A 20,676-nucleotide genomic window follows, 5' to 3' on the forward strand; every position below is an offset into this window, starting at 1 on the left:
TTGTGTTACATTGGCAACACAGTACGGCATAAAGTGTTGCACGTATATCACAAATAGCACCGAGGATCCGGTAGAGGTCATAGACCAAAAGATGGACGATATTCTCCAATTGAAGTGGGAATTTCGTCGAAAACACAATCTCACCCTTGCTGCTGTAGGTAATGAGCTGACTGGTTGGGTGTCATGGTTGAACCCGCGAAATTGGTTCTCCGGTTTAGGAGACTGGGCTCAAGGAGTCATAATGGATGTTGGAAAGTTTCTACTATGTATCTTGGGTGTCGTTATATCGATTGGATTGATATTTAGATGCGGGCAGGCTTTAATGAGGTGCAAACAAAGTACAAAAGTGATGAGCCTGAGGAGTGAGGAAACTGTAATTAACCTGGATTTGATTTATGACCCAATGATAGAAACCATGATGTGATGAAAATGCGATTATAAGGTCCGTTTCTTTCACCTGTTTTTCTGCTTTTTCTCCAAGATACAAAGACCCCCTTGGACGAGGAAGTTGACGAGACGCTATACAGACAACAGACAAGCACCAAAGATGAAGTTTTGACCACTTGAGAAATGGACATTTGATGAACTTTGCCATGGATCCCCAGTTTCCCTAGTATTCTTAAACTCACGCTAGCCCAACATTTTTGTAAATCTGATGGCACTGACAAAGCTATTTGCTCATGCCCAAGGAGCAATACAGCGCAAAGAAGACGACTCTCAACAGATACCGAACAAAACTTCAACAACAGATGTACATTTCCCTGACATAGAATACCACCGCATTTACCGTAATTATGTCTTTTCTTCATTTCTACAACCCTCAGGTAATAACACACATAGTATAGGGAATACAGGCACAGATACCAGCAATCACATATTCCCCCATTCATGTATCATCAACTAAAATGTGCTCCCCATTCTGTTCAAAAGCCGAAAAGAGCTCGGTAAAGTTTGACAGCCCATCCACAGACCTGTACCACGGGATAAGAAGGAATTCAAATGTATACTTCGCAATACCTCGAAGCTTGATTTACCACACGTACGGCACGATGATACATGACCCTCCAAACATGGACTCATACACACATACTTCTGCTATCTCACTAGGTCATACCCTCTTCACACCTACTCCTCTCTTCTTCCTTACCCAACCATGGAAATGAATTAACCCCTGACTTATATTTTTCTCCTTTTTGAAATGTTTTGAAGGTGGCAGTTATTATTGACTGCCAAAGGGTGGACTGTCAAAGTCAGAAAAATATCCCTATACACGCTGCCATATTTGCACCTCACGCTGGTCCGCGCTGCGCATGCGTGCGCTTTCCCGTGATAGCGCATACCCGCTGATGCGTGCACCCGCTCGCATCGGTATGCGTATTTACGGTAAGGAGTATGTAGTCGTAGCGTGCGACCCAATCGTTACATATTTTCACAATTAATGTAGTTTGTAGACCATGGTCCCTTTGATAGATTCTGAAAGTTTGGTTAATATAGAATGTCCCTGAACGGAGGAATCCCTCTTTGTATTGTAGGAAGGGTCTAACAGGAATCATACAGCAGTGTTTGGTACCCATCGGAAGGGTATTTAAATAGCAATATTCCGGTGTTGGTTTGGAGCGTATTAATCGCTCGTGCGAATAGTTATGGACATAAGAAGTTATGTCCATTTATTATTCATGCACCTGAACAGTGGAGACAGGTATCAGTGGGTCTCAAATGGCTCTTTGACCTCAGAGATCCCCCAAACAATAGTTTGCATGTTGGGAGGGCCTCATAACTTTACATGCATAAGGTAAGCACCGGAATAGTAATTGAAGATCAATTGTACTCCAAATCAGTATCTTTCCCGCAGACGGAGTACAATAGTCTTTAATTACACTGAGCTTTGAGACTCAATGAGGAGGGCCAACACCTGTGTTTTCGAATGGATTAGGGTTTGTATCCAGGAGAATGAGGGCTGAGATGTCATTGTCTCAACTGAAAGTGGACATCATGAATATAGAACAAAACCCAGACAGGATTCTGTTTTGTATTCGTCAAACAATAGCTCTCCAGAAGACAGGAATGTGTTGGTCATCACCCATTGTGTTGCATAAACAAGGCCACTGATACAACACAGCCCACCTGTATGAATCAACCTATGACCTTTGTTATAATGCGAAGCCGAATTCCTGCGTCCAATGGACAATGAGATTGTAGGGACCATTGGATTGCATTGTGTGAGTAGCATAAAAGACGGGCCTGTGGCATCCAGCTGGCACTTCTCATCAAACGGTTCTCATTGCTGATAATCGGGAAGCTGGCTGTCCAGAAGCGCTTGCGATCGTTACCCTTGTGCGTAAGTTTCTCTCCGTAATCATTGTCTTTCTGTGAGCCATTTCTCTCATCTCTCTCCCTATCTCTCTCTCTCTCCGTCTCTCTCCATCTCTCTCTCTCTCTCTCTCTGTCTCTCTCTCTCCCTTCTCTTTTCTCCCATATCTCCCCTTGACTAGTATTGTATTGTATTGTATTAGATTGGTATTGTATTGTATTCCTAGTGTAGCTATTTTGGTTAGGAAGTCTCTGTTATATTGTAGTGTATCATTTGTACTGTGATTCCTTTTTGCAAGTATATTAGTTATAATACATATAATAGGCTTTGGACCCTAAACAAGTATCTGTGTATTTCTTATAGTTTTAAGTGTTCACTTGAGCGTCGGTGACGCTCAAGCAGCTTTGTAGTTAGTCAGGTTACACAAGGTTGCACTTACACCCTGTATTCACATTAAGGTATTCTGTGTATTTCATTGTCAAAGATATAGATATCAAGGTTTAGCGTTGTGAGCGTCTGCGCCGCTGGTGACCTCCTCGTGGTCTCAAGCGTCCGCTACGCCATAGCGAAGCATTACGTTTGTCTATAGCCAATAGCGTGCCTGCCTGTGATCATTTACTCGTGAGTAAACGTGACGCCTGAGCGTCTCGATCACGGCTAAGCGATCGATACGCAAATAGCGTACCTTTACGGTACTTCTCACGCATTCAGCGTACAGTGTTCTTAGACCTCATAAAGGGTTGTTTATACGATAAAGCAATCCAAAAGGCTTTGTCACCAGGTACCACAAAAAAGGGTATTATGTTTGGAGAGAAAAAACTACCAGTAGTTTTTCCTCCATCTGAGGAGTTAAATGAAGTGTGTGAAGAAGCGTGGGCTTCCCCCGATAAGAAACTAGTAATTTCTAAAAGGTTACTAATGACGTACCCTTTCCCGCCAGAGGATAGGTCACGTTGGGAAACATCCCCTAGGGTGGATAAAGCGCTCACACGCTTGTCAAAGAAGGTGGCACTACCGTCTCCGGATACGGCCGCCCTAAAGGAACCTGCTGATAGAAAGCAGGAGGCTATCCTGAAGTCTGTATATACACACACAGGTATTATACTGAGACCAGCTATTGATTCAGCCTGGATGTGCAGTGCTGCAGCTGCGTGATCAGATTCCCTGTCGGAAAATATTGATACCCTAGACAGGGACACTATATTGCTAACCGTAGAGCATATTAAAGACGCAGTCTTATACATGAGAGATGCACAGAGGGATATTTGCCGGCTGGCATCTAAAATAAGTGCAATGTCCATTTCTGCTAGGAGAGGGTTATGGACTCGGCAGTGGACAGGTGATGCAGACTCTAAAAGGCACATGGAAGTTTTGCCTTATAAAGGTGAGGAGTTGTTCGGGGATGGTCTCTCGGACCTAGTTTCCACAGCAACAGCTGGGAAGTCTGCATTTTTACCCCATGTTCCCTCACAGCCAAAGAAAGCACCGTATTATCAGGTACAGTCCTTTCGGCCCCATAAGGGCAAGCGGGTTAGAGGTGCGTCCTTTCTGCCCAGAGGCAGAGGTAGAGGGAAAAAGCTGCAGCATACAGCCAGTTCCCAGGAGCAAAAGTCCTCCCCCGCTTCCTCTAAGTCCACCGCATGACGCTGGGGCTCCACAGGCGGAGCCAGGTACGGTGGGGGCCCGTCTCAAAAATTTCAGCGATCAGTGGGCTCGCTCACGGGTGGATCCCTGGATCTTTCAAGTAGTATCTCAGGGGTACAAGCTGGAATTCGAGACGTCTCCCCCCCGCCGTTTCCTCAAATCTGCCTTGCCAACAACTCCCTCAGGCAGGGAGGCAGTGATAGAGGCAATTCACAAGCTGTATTCCCAGCAGGTGATAGTAAAGGTGCCCCTACTTCAACAAGGACGGGGTTACTATTCCACAATGTTTGTGGTACCGAAACCGGACGGTTCGGTGAGACCCATTTTAAATTTTAAATCCTTGAACACATATATAAAAAAATTCAAGTTCAAGATGGAATCGCTCAGGGCGGTTATTGCAAGCCTGGACGAGGGGGATTACATGGTATCACTGGACATCAAGGATGCTTACCTGCATGTCCCCATTTACCATCCTCACCAGGAGTACCTCAGATTTGTGGTACAGGATTGTCATTACCAATTCCAGACGTTGCCGTTCGGTCTATCCACGGCTCCAAAGGTCTTTACCAAGGTAATGGCCGAAATGATGATACTCCTTCGAAAGAAGGGAGTTTTAATTATCCCGTACTTGGACGATCTCCTGATAAAGGCGAGGTCCAGGGAGCAGTTGTTAGTCGGGGTAGCACTATCTCGGGAGGTGCTACAACAGCACGGCTGGATTCTAAATATTCCAAAGTCACAGCTGGTCCCTACGACACGCCTGCTGTTCCTAGGGATGGTTCTGGACACAGAACAGAAAAAAGTGTTTCTCCCGGAGGAGAAGGCCAAGGAGCTGTCATCTCTAGTCAGAGGCCTCCTAAAACCAAAACAGGTGTCGGTGCATCACTGCACGCGGATCCTGGGAAAGATGGTAGCTTCCTACGAAGCAATCCCATTCGGCAGGTTCCATGCAAGAACCTTTCAGTGGGACCTGTTGGAAAAGTGGTCCGGGTCGCATCTTCAGATGCATCGGCTGATAACCCTGTCTCCAAGGACCAGGGTGTCTCTGCTGTGGTGGCTGCAAAGTGCTCATCTTCTAGAGGGCCACAGATTCGGCATACAGGACTGGGTCCTGGTGACCACGGATGCCAGCCTTCGAGGCTGGGGGGCAGTCACACAGGGAAGAAACTTCCAAGGACTATGGTCAAGTCAGGAGACTTCCCTACACATAAATATTCTGGAACTGAGGGCCATTTACAATGCCCTAAGTCAGGCAAAACCCCTGCTTCAAAACCAGCCGGTACTGATCCAGTCAGACAACATCACGGCAGTCGCCCATGTAAACCGACAGGGCGGCACGAGAAGCAGGACGGCGATGGCAGAAGCCACAAGGATTCTCCGATGGGCGGAAAATCACGTGTTAGCACTGTCAGCAGTGTTCATTCCGGGAGTGGACAACTGGGAAGCAGACTTCCTCAGCAGGCACGACCTCCACCCGGGAGAGTGGGGACTTCATCCAGAAGTCTTCCAACTGATTGTAAACCGTTGGGAAAGGCCACAGGTGGACATGATGGCGTCCCGCCTAAACAAAAAGCTAGAAAGATATTGCGCCAGGTCAAGAGACCCGCAGGCGATAGCTGTGGACGCTCTAGTGACACCGTGGGTGTACCGGTCGGTTTATGTATTCCCTCCTCTTCCTCTCATACCAAAGGTACTGAGGATAATAATGAGAAGAGGAGTGTCACAACTGAGGGCCTGAGCTGACGGGAGGCAGCCTCAGTTGTAGGGGCTGAGATGTACCGGAACCTGGGAGGTTGTATCAGACCCCTGGACATGTAAGTAACATGAATAATAACTGCCCGAAGGCGTGACCACGACAACTTGGATAAAAGTCAATGATGTTTATTATGACAACTCCGCAACACAGCAGCAGTAAAAGAAAACGTAAAAAGTCAGCAAAGAATAAATACAGTTCCTGGGTACTACAGGATGGCAGGAGCCACAGGGCACTGGTAGTGTGAGATAGTTCTTATGATCTTCTAGATGGAAAGTCCTTACCAGGCCCGACTGTAGCAATGGAGATAACCCAGGATTGTGCCAGCTGGTGTTCCAGGAAAAGCTGGGTTGCTGAAGATAAAACAGCTGCTGTGGATACTGGCTGGAACCAGACTGTTGTTAGCACGGAGTGGATACTGGCTGGAACCAGTTAAATAATAAATGAACTTGGGAGCGATGAAATATGAACTGCAATGTAGAACTTGAGAGCGGAGAAATAATAATACCGGTGGAGAGTGGTAAAGTGTAGAAAGGACACCGGCCCTTTAAGGGAAGCTGTACTCTGCTGGAAGCTGAGCTGGAAGCAGGTAAAGTTGTAGCTGGAAACAGATGAATCCACAATGGATTGGAGAGTCAGGCTACACCGCAGGTGGAATGCTGGTGCGGGTCTCTATGGTGGAAGTCTTGAGACAGGAGCTGGAACCTGGAAGACAATCACAGGAGAGAGACAAACAGGAACTAGGTTTGACAACCAAAGCACTGACACCTTCCTTGCTCAGGCACAGTGTATTTATACCTGCAGCAAGGAAGGGATTGGCTAGGCAATTATGCAGATTATCAATACTGAGAACAGATTGGTGGAAATGATCAGCTGACAGAATCCAAGATGGCTGCGCCCATGCAGACACTTGGAGGGAAGTTTGGTTTGTAATCCATGTGGTAATGAAAACAGTAATGGCGGCACCGGCCACCGGAGACAGGAGGCGCCAGGCTGACAGATGCACATCCAACCACGCGGACACAGCGGAGGCCGCGGCTGACGTAATCGCCACTCAGACACTCTGCATGCAGAAGTTCAGGGACGGCGGCGGAGGCCGCGGGAGACGCCATGCCAGGTGTAATATGGCGTTTACTGTGACAGCGTCCCAGAGTGACAGGAGAGGATACAGGAATGTACACATCAGGATAACAGATGGGATCCGGTCCTGGAGCGCTGAGCCAGCCTTAGGAGGCATCTGATGGGTAAGAAATGGCGTCCAGATACCCGGATCGTGACAGCACCCCCCCCTTTAGGAGTGGCCCCAGGACACTTCTTTGGCTTTTGAGGAAACTTGGAATGGAATCTCCGGACCAAGGCAGGAGCATGGACATCAGAAGCATTGGTCCATGAACGTTCCTCAGGACCATAACCCTTCCAGTCAATAAGATATTGTAGTTGACCGTAACGGTGACGTGAGTCCAGGATCTTGGCCACTTCATACTCAACGCCTCGTTGAGTTTGGACTTTCGGAGTTGGAGGAAGTGAGGAATGAAACCGATTCAAGATCAGCGGTTTCAACAGGGAAACATGGAATGTCCTGGGTATTTTTAAGAAGGGAGGCAACTGGAGTCTGTAAGCAACAGGATTGATGACTTGTTCAATCTTGAAAGGACCGATATAGCGAGGTGCAAACTTCATACTGGGAACTCTTAACCTCAAATTCTTCGTGGATAACCATACCCGATCACCCACCTTGAGAGCAGGAACTGCTCGACGCTTCTTATCCGCAAACTTCTTGTACCTGAACGATGCCTTGAGCAGAGCTGATCGTACGCTCTTCCAGATATTGGCAAACTGATGCAAGGTGATATCCACTGCGGGAACAGAAGTTGCTGGAAGCGGTTGGAACTCAGGGACTTTAGGGTGGAATCCAAAGTTAGTGAAGAATGGTGTTGAAGCAGATGAAGAATGATACTGGTTGTTATGACAGAACTCGGCCCAGGGAAGTAATTGAACCCAGTCATCTTGAGAGGAGGACACATAGATGCGGAGGAAGGCCTCCAAGTCCTGATTCACCCTCTCGGTTTGACCATTGGTCTGAGGATGGTAAGCCGTGGAAAACTTTAGCTTGACTTGGAGGACTTGACATAAACTTCGCCAGAATTTGGCTGTGAATTGAACTCCTCGATCTGAGATAATTTCTTCAGGAAGACCGTGGAGTCGGAAGATCTCTTGTATGAATACTTGAGCCAACTTGGAAGCTGACGGAAGACCGGTGAGAGGAATGAAGTGTGCCATCTTGGTGAACCGGTCAACTACCACCCAGATGGTATTGAACTTGTTGCACATGGGTAAGTCTGTAATGAAATCCATCGACAAGTGGGTCCATGGTCGACGGGGAACGGATAGTGGAACCAGTTGCCCCGCAGGCGACTGGCGGGATACTTTATGTTGGGCACACTTTGGGCAAGATGCAATAAACTCCAAGACGTCCTTTTTCAGAGTTGGCCACCAATAGGACCTAGAGATAAACTCCAGGGTTTTTTGGATACCTGTATGTCCGGCAAAACGGGAAGCATGGGCCCAATGCATGAGCTTCTTCCTTAGCATCGGCTTCACAAAACTTTTCCCTGATGGGGGCGTAGAGTCCATCCCTACCGTGGAGAATGCCAACGGATTTATAATAGGATGCTTGTCTGAAGACTCTGACTCATTTTCTTGCTCCCATGAGCGGGAAAGGGCATCGGCCTTGCGATTCTGAGAGCCCGGACAGAACTGGAGTTTAAAGTCGAACCTGGAAAAGAAAAGTGCCCATCTGGCCTGACGAGGGTTGAGACATTGGCCCTCATTCCGAGTTGTTCGCTCGGTATTTTTCATCGCATCGCAGTGAAAATCCGCTTAGTACGCATGCGCAATGTTCGCACTGCGACTGCGCCAAGTAACTTTACTATGAAGAAAGTATTTTTACTCACGGCTTTTTCTTCGCTCCGGCGATCGTAATGTGATTGACAGGAAATGGGTGTTACTGGGCGGAAACACGGCGTTTCAGGGGCGTGTGGCTGAAAACGCTACCGTTTCCGGAAAAAACGCAGGAGTGGCCGGGGAAACGGTGGGAGTGCCTGGGCGAACGCTGGGTGTGTTTGTGACGTCAACCAGGAACGACAAGCACTGAAATGATCGCACAGGCAGAGTAAGTCTGGAGCTACTCTGAAACTGCTAAGTAGTTAGTAATCGCAATATTGCGAATACATCGGTCGCAATTTTAAGAAGCTAAGATTCACTCCCAGTAGGCGGCGGCTTAGCATGTGTAACTCTGCTAAATTCGCCTTGCGACCGATCAACTCGGAATGAGGGCCATTGTGCGCCCTTCAGGTATAAAAGGTTCTTGTGGTCTGTAAGTATGGTGATTGAATGAGAAGCTCCCTCCAACAGATACCTCCACTCTTCTAGAGCGAGCTTGATGGCTAGCAACTCCTGGTCGCCAATGGCATAGTTGCGCTCAGCTGGGGAGAACTTCCGGGAGAAGAAACTGCAAGGGTGTAAATGGCCATCTTTAGCCCTCTGAGATAACACCGCTCCTACTCCAACGGAGGAGGCATCCACCTCTAAGATGAAAGGAGAGTCGATGTCAGGCTGTTTCAGAACAGGCGCAGAGATGAACCTTTGTTTTAAAAGATGAAATGCTTGCATGGCTTCTTCAGACCACTTGGACGGGTTAGCACCCTTCTTAGTGAAAGCAGTAATAGGCGCCACAATGGTGGAAAAGTCTCGTATAAACTTTCGGTAATAGTTGGCGAACCCTAAGAACCTCTGGACCCCTTTGAGGGTTAAGGGTACCGGCCAATTTTGGATTGCTTGTAGTTTCTCAGGATCCATCTCTAGTCCGGAACCGGACACAATGTACCCTAGAAACGGAATGGACTTGACTTCAAAGACGCATTTTTCTAATTTGCAATAGAGATGATTGACACGGAGACGGGACAGAACCTCTTTAACCCAAAAACGATGTTCCTCTAAATCGTTGGCAAAAATGAGGATATCGTCTAGATAGACCACGACATGACGGTATAGAATGTCTCTGAAGATCTCATTGACAAAATGCTGGAAGACAGCTGGAGCATTGCTCAATCCGAAGGGCATGACGAGGTACTCATAATGTCCGTCACGGGTGTTAAAGGCGGTCTTCCACTCGTCACCCTCACGGATCCGGATGAGATTGTATGCACCTCGCAAGTCCAGCTTTGTAAAGATGGTAGCTCCGCTAACTCTGTCAAAGAGCTCAGTAATCAGGGGTAAAGGATAACGGTTCTTGATGGTAATGTCGTTCAAACCTCTGTAGTCGATGCACGGCCGCAGACCACCATCTTTCTTTTTTACAAAAAAGAAGCCTGCGCCGGCTGGAGAAGAAGAAGATCGAATGAACCCCTTTGCTAGGTTCTCTTTAATATATTCCTCCATAGAATGCGTCTCAGGCAGAGACAACGGATAAGTTCGGCCTCGAGGTGGAACCTTCCCTGGAACGAGATCAATCGGACAGTCCCATTCTCTATGAGGAGGAAGGATATCAGCAGAAGCTTTACTGAACACATCCGTGAAATCTTGATATGGAGGAGGTGGAAAATCAGACGACCTGGGGGAGGAAGAACAGACAGGCAATACTTTAAACAAACATGTCTCAGCACAGGAGGAACCCCATGCCAGGATTTGCGTAGTCGTCCAATCAATTGTAGGATTGTGAAGACGGAGCCATGGAAGGCCCAGGACCACAGGATGTGTGGCTCTTGGAATCACTAAAAAATAAATAAGTTCGGAATGAAGAACTCCCACTCTCAGACGAACTGGTAGAGTCCTTAAAGAAATAACTGCATCAAAAATTTTGCTGCCATCCACGGCAGTTAAAGAAATGGACGAAGGAAGTCTCTCGGTGGGTAGGGACCACCGTTTAACATAGGCTTCGGTAATAAAGTTCCCAGCTGCTCCGGAATCAAGGAGGGCAATGACGTTCCGATAACGTTGAGCAACTTGAAGCGAGACTGGGAGATTACAATCTTGAGGAGATGGAGAGGAGATCATTACTCCTAGCCGGCCCTCTCCTTGGCGAGCTAGGATTTGGAGTTTCCCGGACGTTTGGGACAGGCATTAATGGTGTGAGACGGAGCTGCACAATAGAGACAGAGAAACTCGGAGAGACGTCTTCGGCGCTCAGCAGGAGTTAAACGGGAACGGCCAAGTTGCATAGGCTCATCTTTAGATGGTGACAGTTGACGAGGAGGAGGAGCAGAAGATTTTGGAGCAGATGATCTTCCACGCTCAGTTGCTCTCTCTCTGAAACGTAAATCAACTTTCGTGCAGAGTGAGATCAGCTCATCTAACTTAGAAGGTAAGTCTCTGGTAGCTAACTCATCTTTAATACGCTCAGATAAGCCATGCCAGAATGCAGCATACAGGGCCTCGTCGTTCCATGCCAGTTCGGATGCCAGGATCTGGAACTGTATCAGATATTGTCCTACAGTACGTGACCCCTGGCGTAAACGGAGAATCTCGGATGAAGCTGAGGTTACCCGGCCTGGCTCGTCGAAGATGCGCCTGAATGTTGACACGAAGGCAGTGTAGGAAGATAGCAGGGTGTCGGACCTCTCCCATAACGGTGATGCCCAATCAAGGGCTGAGCCACTTAGAAGAGAAATAATGTAGGCAATTTTTGTACGGTCACTGGGAAAATTGCCAGGTTGTAGCTCAAACTGAATCTCACACTGGTTGAGAAATCCCCTGCAGAATCTTGGAGATCCGTCAAATTTTGCTGGCGTTGGAAGATGAAGACGTGGAGCAGAAATGGGTAAGGTGGGTGGGGTTATAGCTGGAGTCACTGTGGTTGACGCACCAGACGCACCTGATCCACGGAGAGTTGTCTGAATCCCATCCAGCCGAGTAGAGAGATCCTGGAGACAGCGGATGATGTGGCCCTGTGCAGCCTCCTGATGTTCTAGTCGGGCTGCCAGTTCTTGCATCGGCCTGGCCGCTTGATCCTGGTCTCCGGCTGGATTCATTAGGTCAGTGCTTACTGTCACAACTGAGGGCCTGAGCTGACGGGAGGCAGCCTCAGTTGTAGGGGCTGAGATGTACCGGAACCTGGGAGGTTGTATCAGACCCCTGGACATGTAAGTAACATGAATAATAACTGCCCGAAGGCGTGACCACGACAACTTGGATAAAAGTCAATGATGTTTATTATGACAACTCCGCAACACAGCAGCAGTAAAAGAAAACGTAAAAAGTCAGCAAAGAATAAATACAGTTCCTGGGTACTACAGGATGGCAGGAGCCACAGGGCACTGGTAGTGTGAGATAGTTCTTATGATCTTCTAGATGGAAAGTCCTTACCAGGCCCGACTGTAGCAATGGAGATAACCCAGGATTGTGCCAGCTGGTGTTCCAGGAAAAGCTGGGTTGCTGAAGATAAAACAGCTGCTGTGGATACTGGCTGGAACCAGACTGTTGTTAGCACGGAGTGGATACTGGCTGGAACCAGTTAAATAATAAATGAACTTGGGAGCGATGAAATATGAACTGCAATGTAGAACTTGAGAGCGGAGAAATAATAATACCGGTGGAGAGTGGTAAAGTGTAGAAAGGACACCGGCCCTTTAAGGGAAGTTGTACTCTGCTGGAAGCTGAGCTGGAAGCAGGTAAAGTTGTAGCTGGAAACAGATGAATCCACAATGGATTGGAGAGTCAGGCTACACCGCAGGTGGAATGCTGGTGCGGGTCTCTATGGTGGAAGTCTTGAGACAGGAGCTGGAACCTGGAAGACAATCACAGGAGAGAGACAAACAGGAACTAGGTTTGACAACCAAAGCACTGACGCCTTCCTTGCTCAGGCACAGTGTATTTATACCTGCAGCAAGGAAGGGATTGGCTAGGCAATTATGCAGATTATCAATACTGAGAACAGATTGGTGGAAATGATCAGCTGACAGAATCCAAGATGGCTGCGCCCATGCAGACACTTGGAGGGAAGTTTGGTTTGTAATCCATGTGGTAATGAAAACAGTAATGGCGGCGCCGGCCACCGGAGACAGGAGGCGCCAGGCTGACAGATGCACATCCAACCACGCGGACACAGCGGAGGCCGCGGCTGACGTAATCGCCACTAAGACACTCTGCATGCAGAAGTTCAGGGACGGTGGCGGAGGCCGCGGGAGACGCCATGCCAGGTGTAATATGGCGTTTACTGTGACAGCGTCCCAGAGTGACAGGAGAGGATACAGGAATGTACACATCAGGATAACAGATGGGATCCGGTCCTGGAGCGCTGAGCCAGCCTTAGGAGGCATCTGATGGGTAAGAAATGGCGTCCAGATACCCGGATCGTGACAAGGAGTAAGAACTATACTCATTGTTCCGGATTGGCCAAGAAGAGCTTGGTACCCGGAACTTCAAGAAATGATCTCAGAGGACCCATGGCCTCTGCCGCTCAGACAGGACCTGCTGCAGCAGGGGCCCTGTCTGTTCCAAGACTTACCGCGGCTGCGTTTGACGGCATGGCGGTTGAACACCGGATCCTGAAGGAAAAGGGTATTCCGGAGGAAGTCATTCCTACGCTGATTAAAGCTAGGAAGGAAGTAACCGCAAACCATTATCACCGCATATGGCGAAAATATGTTGCGTGGTGTGAGGCCAGGATGGCCCCAACGGAGGAATTTCAGCTGGGCCGTTTCCTGCACTTCTTACAGTCAGGGGTGACTATGGGCCTAAAATTGGGTTCCATTAAGGTCCAGATTTCGGCTCTATCGATTTTCTTCCAGAGAGAACTGGCTTCACTACCTGAAGTTCAGACTTTTGTTAAGGGAGTGCTGCATATTCAGCCCCCTTTTGTGCCTCCAGTGGCACCTTGGGATCTCAACGTGGTGTTGGATTTCCTAAAGTCACATTGGTTTGAGCCACTTAAAACCGTGGAATTGAAGTATCTCACGTGGAAAGTGGTCATGTTGTTGGCCTTGGCTTCGGCCAGGCGTGTATCAGAATTGGCGGCTTTGTCATGTAAAAGCCCTTATCTGATTTTCCATATGGATAGGGCAGAATTGAGGACTCGTCCCCAATTTCTCCCTAAGGTGGTATCAGCCTTTCATCTGAACCAGCCAATCGTGGTGCCTGCGGCTACTAAAGACTTGGAGGCTTCCAAGTTGTTGGACGTAGTCAGGGCCCTGAAAATGTATGTTTCCAGGACAGCTGGAGTCAGAAAGACTGACTCGCTATTTATCCTGTATGCGCCCCACAAGTTGGGTGCACCTGCTTCAAAGCAGACTATTGCTCGCTGGATCTGTAGTATGATTCAGCTTGCACATTCTGCGGCTGGACTGCCGCATCCTAAATCGGTAAAAGCCCATTCCACGAGGAAGGTGGGCTCTTCTTGGGCGGCTGCCCGAGGGGTCTCGGCTCTTCAACTTTGCCGAGCAGCTACTTGGTCGGGGTCAAACACATTTGCTAAATTCTACAAGTTTGACACCCTGGCTGAGGAGGACCTAGAGTTTGCCCATTCGGTGCTGCAGAGTCATCCGCACTCTCCCGTCCGTTTGAGAGCTTTGGTATAATCCCCATGGTCCTTACGGAGTCCCAGCATCCACTTAGGACGTCAGAGAAAATAAGAATTTACTCACCGGTAATTCTGTTTCTCGTAGTCCGTAGTGGACGCTGGGCGCCCATCCCAAGTGCGAATTGTCTGTAATACTTGTATATAGTTATTGTTTAACTAAAGGGTTATTGTTGAGCCATCTGTTGAGAGGCTCAGTTGTTATCATACTGTTAACTGGGTATTGTATCACGAGTTATACGGTGTGATTGGTGTGGCTGGTATGAGTCTTACCCGGGATTCAAAATCCTTCCTTATTGTGTCAGCTCTTCCGGGCACAGTATCCTAACTGAAGTCTGGAGGAGGGTCATAGTTGGAGGAGCCAGTGCACACCAGTTAGTCTAAAGCTTTCTTTTAGTTGTGCCCAGTCTCCTGCGGAGCCGCTATTCCCCATGGTCCTTACGGAGTCCCAGCATCCACTACGGACTACGAGAAATAGAATTACCGGTGAGTAAATTCTTATTTTTCCTGATTTATGGGTGCTATCTGGGCCCCAATACTTGATGCCATGGGCCTGGGAAGTGTTAGGATTTCTTTTCCCCCAGGCGTTACAATTGTTGCAACCTAAAGCCATTGTGTGCTGGTCTCTAATCTTGTTTTAGGGGGTCATTCAGACCTGATTGCATCCAGAGGGTCTGCGCACGCACAGCGGCTCTAGTGTGCGACCCTTCTCTATGCGCTTGCATCCCGGAAGGATGCGGACGCATAGTGACTGACAGCGGCAGGCGTTCAGAGGGCAGCATTGCGGGAACGTAGCGGGCAAAAGGTTGTCTGTGTGACATCACACGCAGCCAGTCCCGAGAAAAAAAATGTCGCCGGACCGCCTGACAGCACAGCCAGATAAGCTCTATTCTATGAGTTTGTAATGAAATTGCGAACGCATCGCAGGAAGGTGCCATACACATGCTGGGCGACGTGGACGCAGATAGACGCAGATCTTGCTGCGGATGCAACGATCTGCGTCCATCTCTGAATGACCCCCGTAGTGACTGGTAGAGATCTGACTTAGAAGTTACGGGGTGTGAGGCACAGGGACACATTTGTGTGGTATCGGTGAGTGAATATACAGATATATATGGATATATTGGTAATGAGTATATGTGAGGTGTGGGTAGTGACTGACGCCTATTCGCCTGAGTCACATGATACTGCCGCCACTCCAGCGACTCTTGCTATAGTGGCGTCTGCGGCTTTATACTATTGGTAGTATCAGCCCCTTGGCGTACATCCGTTAGTCTCGCTGTACAAGGACTGAGACAACCACTTTGTGCTTTTTCAGACACAACAATCCCACTTTAGATGCCGCCATCGGATGCACCATCGATACTTGCACCTGCCCCATGTTAGATACAGAATCTGCATCAGCATAAGGCCTCCAGTGTGAGCAATTAACATGCATACCTCCCTGCGTCTGAATAGCCATCTTCCGCCCACCGGTCAAGAACGCACAGCACAATTCTGATGCCGCGTGCCTCAACGTTGCTGCGCCTCTGTGCGTGCTCACCGATATTATTTCTACAATATTATTACTGATTATCGGTACTTTGTGCATGCGCAGGACCCATCAGTGATTGACAGCCTGCTGCCATATGGGGGGCGGGGAGGGGGTGGCGACTGCCTCCATTTCTCTATATGGAGGTGTGTCACCATCGTTAAGGGCAGGGATGGGGGAACCTTTGGCCCTCCAGCTGCTGCTGAACTACACATACCAGCATGCCCTGCAACAGTTTTGCTATTTGGCCATGCTAAAACTGTAGCAGGTCATGCTGGGATGTGTAGTTCAACATCAGCTGTAGGGGAAAGGTTCCCCATCCCTGGTTTAGGGGAAGGGAAGAGGTCTGAGTTGCACGGAGGTCTGGCCTCTACGACGGGCAGCTTGCGCATCACCATATGTGCTGGAAGCCGCCCAACGGTGAGTGACTGGTCCGATGCTGCGTTCTAGGATGCAGGTGGATCATTATTGCTGCATCACCATACAGCGCCATCACTGCTGCTTCCAAGGAAGTGACCGCCACTCCACATCTGCATCAGAGCTGTAGACAGATATGGCTCCTAACCATACGTATAATCAATCGTACCATACACAACAGTGTGAGCATGCAGAGGAACTGTGTGATGATCATTTTTCTTTGCTATAGTAGAAAACGATTTGTTACATCTATGGCCCTCGTTCCGAGTTGATCGCTCGTTAGCTACTTTTAGCAGCCGTGCAAACGCATAGTCGCCGCCCACGGGGGAGTGTATTTTCACTTTGCAAGTGTGCGAACGCCTGTGCAGCCGAGCTCTGCAAAAACATTTTGTGCAAAACAAGACCAGCCCTGTAGTTACTTATCCTGTGCGATGAATCCAGCGACGAAGGTCCGGAATTGACGTCAGACACCCGCCCTGCAAACGCCTGGACACGCCTGCGTTTTTCCAAACACTCCCAGAAAACGGTCAGTTGACATCCATAAACGCCCTCTTCCTGTCAATCACCTTGTGATCGGCTGAGCAAATGGATTCTTCGCTAGATCCATCGCTCAGCAATGATCCGCCTTGTACCCGTACGACGTGCATGTGCATTGCGGTGCATGCGCATGCGCAGTTTTGCCGGTTTTTTACCTGATTGCTGCGCTGTGAAAATCGTCAGTGAGCGATCAACTCGGAATGACCCCTAATGAGCGGATCGCGCCTTGTGTGGAGGCACAGAAATAAAGGGGGTCATTCCGACCCGTTCGCACGCAGCAGTTTTTCGCTTTTTTTTTACGTAGCGGCTACCGACGGAAGCGGTCACAGCGGCGACCGCTAAGAAGATTGACAGGAAGGAGGCGTGGATGGGCGGATCCGGACCGATGGAGAGCGTTTTCGGGGAGTGGTAAGTAAAACGCAGGCGTGTCCAGGACAACGGAGAACGGAGGTGTGACGTCAAAGTCGGGCCGATCATCGCTGGATCCATCGCGCAGGGTAAGTATGTCCAGGGCTGCTCTTCTTCTGCTTGAATTTTTTTAGCATAGCAGGGCTGCACAAGCGATCGCACCCCTGCTGAGCTAAAATACACTCCCCCCATAGGCGTGGACTATTGATCGCAGCGCAGCTAAAAGTTGCTGGCTGCGATCAACTCGGAATGACCACCAAAGTTCAATTGGGATGAGACGGTAATAAACTGCAAGGGGGCGAGTGGGCATTTTAGAAGGCGAACCTGGGGCTAGAGGTCACTCGGCAGGAGGAAGGGAATGTTTCATTAGTAAGGGGCAGGTTAGGGCTTAGTATATTTTGCCTGTGGTGCAGACATGAGTAAATGACTGGTCAGACACACACTTTGCCCCCTCGCCCCATGAGACAGAGTTCATATTTAAGACATTTTTCATTCCGGTATGAGTGCATTTTGGATGCATAAAAACTAGATGCAAAAGCATTGTATGATCGGACACGGTAAGGGTGTATATAAGAAACTACAAAATTGTGGGTCTGCAACAGAAAGTGTATTTTATGATGCTGTTTGAGACCAGAGGAGTGGTTTCTCTGTGAGAACTAAGAAGGGGTCTGGGACTCCAGGTCGACAACAAAAAGGTCGACACACCTTAGGTCGACATGGACAAAAGGTCGACATTAGTTTTTATGTTCTTTGGGTGTCGATTTCTTCGTAGAGTGACCGGGAACCCCAATTAGTGCACCGCGTCCCCTCGCATGGCTCGCTCCGCTACCGCTTCGCTCGGCACAGATTACCGTTCCAATCGTAGTCCACGTGGATCGTTAAGTATGAAAAAGTTCCAAAAAAGAAAAAAATCGTTAAAAAAAAAAATCATGTCGACCTTTTCCATGTCGACCTTGTTCATGTCGACCTGTTGTCCATGTCGACCTAAGGTGTGTCGACCTGGAGTCCGTCTACGCCTAAGAAGAGCTAAAGCCTCCAGTACACAATCCCTGCACATTCCATTTAATGGCCGTATAGTGCAGATAATACGCAACCAAATGGCTTGGAGCAACTCAATCGCTAAACGAAACAAGACACAAATGTATTTTTTTATGGCAATTCTAAACATATGTGGAGGCTTCCCCGGCAGAGAATGCAGCGTCCAGTACAATACTTTATTTCTGCATTTTTTTAAACAGTGTTGCAGCTGTTTTAATTTGCATAAATTTGAGGTGTTTTCATCCAATCAGACACAAGCTCTGATTGGATGTGTGCAACCGACACCAGTTCTAGCACCCGCATGTCAGGCCCCTCCAGGCAACCTCAATTGTGTCTGTTCTGCGCCCATTGTAGCGGCAATCTAATTACACATGCCTTCACCACGCCCTTACTGCTCGGTCACTGCCCGCATCTGCCTGAACATATCAGCCCCCATTCTGGTCTCATTGTTGTACAAAGGGCCTAATTCAGACCTGATCGGTGCTGTGCATTGTTGCAGTGGTCTGCGATCGGGTAGCCACTTTCCATAGAGAGTGAAAACCCACCCCGCCGTACGAAAACTTTGCCAGACAGCGGACATCTGCAAATCCGTTCGCAATTCACTCACCATGGAATGATATTTCCAGTCTGTGCAGTGTGTGTGTAGCCCAGGACTTACTCCTACAGTGCTATACAAACAGGCTGATCAGTGCCGGAGGTGACGTCACACACCCGCCCCGAAAACGCTTGAGAACGCCTGTGTTTTTCCTGACACTCCCAGAAAACAGCCAGTTATCACCCCCAAATGTCCTCTTCCTGTCAATCACCTTGTGAACACCTAGCGATTGAAATTTTCGCACAATTCTGTCGCTGTTTGGCGACGCGCCTGCGCATTGCGGTGTATACGCATACGCAGTCATTCCATAATCAGCCACTGTGTGATTTCGCACAACAGCGATCGGGTCTGAATCGGGCCCCAAGTCTCACGCAAAACAAAAAAGACACTTATACGCACAAAAAAAGTGCAAGTTGCCGTCAACTGGAAAAACACAAATGACTCTGATCTGAATATTGGGCCTTAATTAGTACGGATCACATGAGCGATGCAATCGCATACTGAACTATTTATGCTTAGTGCGCACACGCAGGAGCCGTACTGCGCGTCCGTACAGAGTGAGATGCGATCACATCTAACTTATGCAAACGCCTCTGGCTGACTGACAGGCAGAAGCAGTCCGGGGCAGCGTTGCGTCATTACGTTGCTGAAAGGGGGGCGTGTTCGGGGCAGCCGCATGATGTCACACGCGGCCGATGCGATCCGAAAAATGGCCGCTCTGCGCCTGCCTTCGCAGTCAAGCTGTGGAGGCAGGGGTGCATCCACAATTCAGCTATGCGATTGCAATTGAATTGTGATCACATCGCTGCTGGGTATCTGGGTATTTGCATGTTGGGCGGCCCCCAGTATGCGATCGCAGCCAGTTGCAGTTTTACTAAAATAGTAAAACTGCAACTAAATCTGAATCAAGTCCATTATCCTGTATTGCAACCACATTCAAAACCGAGATTTTGTTTCACAGGAATATAATGGGTGTAGGGGCTTTTTTTCTACCTGCAAACAAACTTGATTTCCACACAGGTGGTAAATTGGGATGACCTTTCTCTATGCACGTGTGTGTAAGGTCATGGGTCACCCAACACAGGACTGGCTTTGCCCAGCTACAGATGAATGATGGGAAAATGCAGCTCCAAGAATTTAGGGGCCTGATTCCGAGTTGATCGCACGCTGCCATTTTTTGCAGCCCGTGCGATCAGATAGTCACCGCCTATGGGGCAGTGTAATTTAGCTTAGCAAGTGTGCGAAGGCATGTGCAGAGGAGCTGTGCCAAAAAGTTTTGTGCAGTTTCTGAGTAGCTCTGAACTTACTCAGCCGCTGCGATCACTTCAGCCTGTCAGGTCCCAGAAATTGACGTCAGTCACCCGCCCTGCAAACGCCTGGACACGCCTGCATTTTCCTCGACACTCCCAGAAAACGGTCAGTTGCCACCCAGGAACACTTTCCTGCTGTCAATCACCTTGCGTTTTGGCGCTGCGATCCCGATCTTCGTTAGTTTCACCGCTGCCTGGCGTCCCCCGTCGCCGGGCAGCGACGCGCCTGCACATTGCGGCCGCAACGCATGCGCAGTGTGGACCTGATCGCACGGCTGCTAAAAACTGCAGCGTGCGATCGGGTCGGAATTACCCCCTAAGTGTATTATGTATGTGGCGAACGGCTAATATGTTGCACTCAAATCTGTATTTCCTATGGGCTGTTACAAAAATAGACGTAATAAGTGAATATTCACTGTGATACTTATAAGACGAACGTTGCCAACTGTCACACGTTCTCTGTGATTCTCGCACATTCTATAGAAGCGTATCGCAAGTGTCGCAGGCGTTATACAGAGCCAGGAACGTTCACCTGTCCCATATCTACTGTATCTTATTGT

The sequence above is a fragment of the Pseudophryne corroboree genome, chromosome 9 (genome assembly GCF_028390025.1).
Source record: "Pseudophryne corroboree isolate aPseCor3 chromosome 9, aPseCor3.hap2, whole genome shotgun sequence".
In the NCBI taxonomy this organism is placed as follows: domain Eukaryota; kingdom Metazoa; phylum Chordata; class Amphibia; order Anura; family Myobatrachidae; genus Pseudophryne; species Pseudophryne corroboree.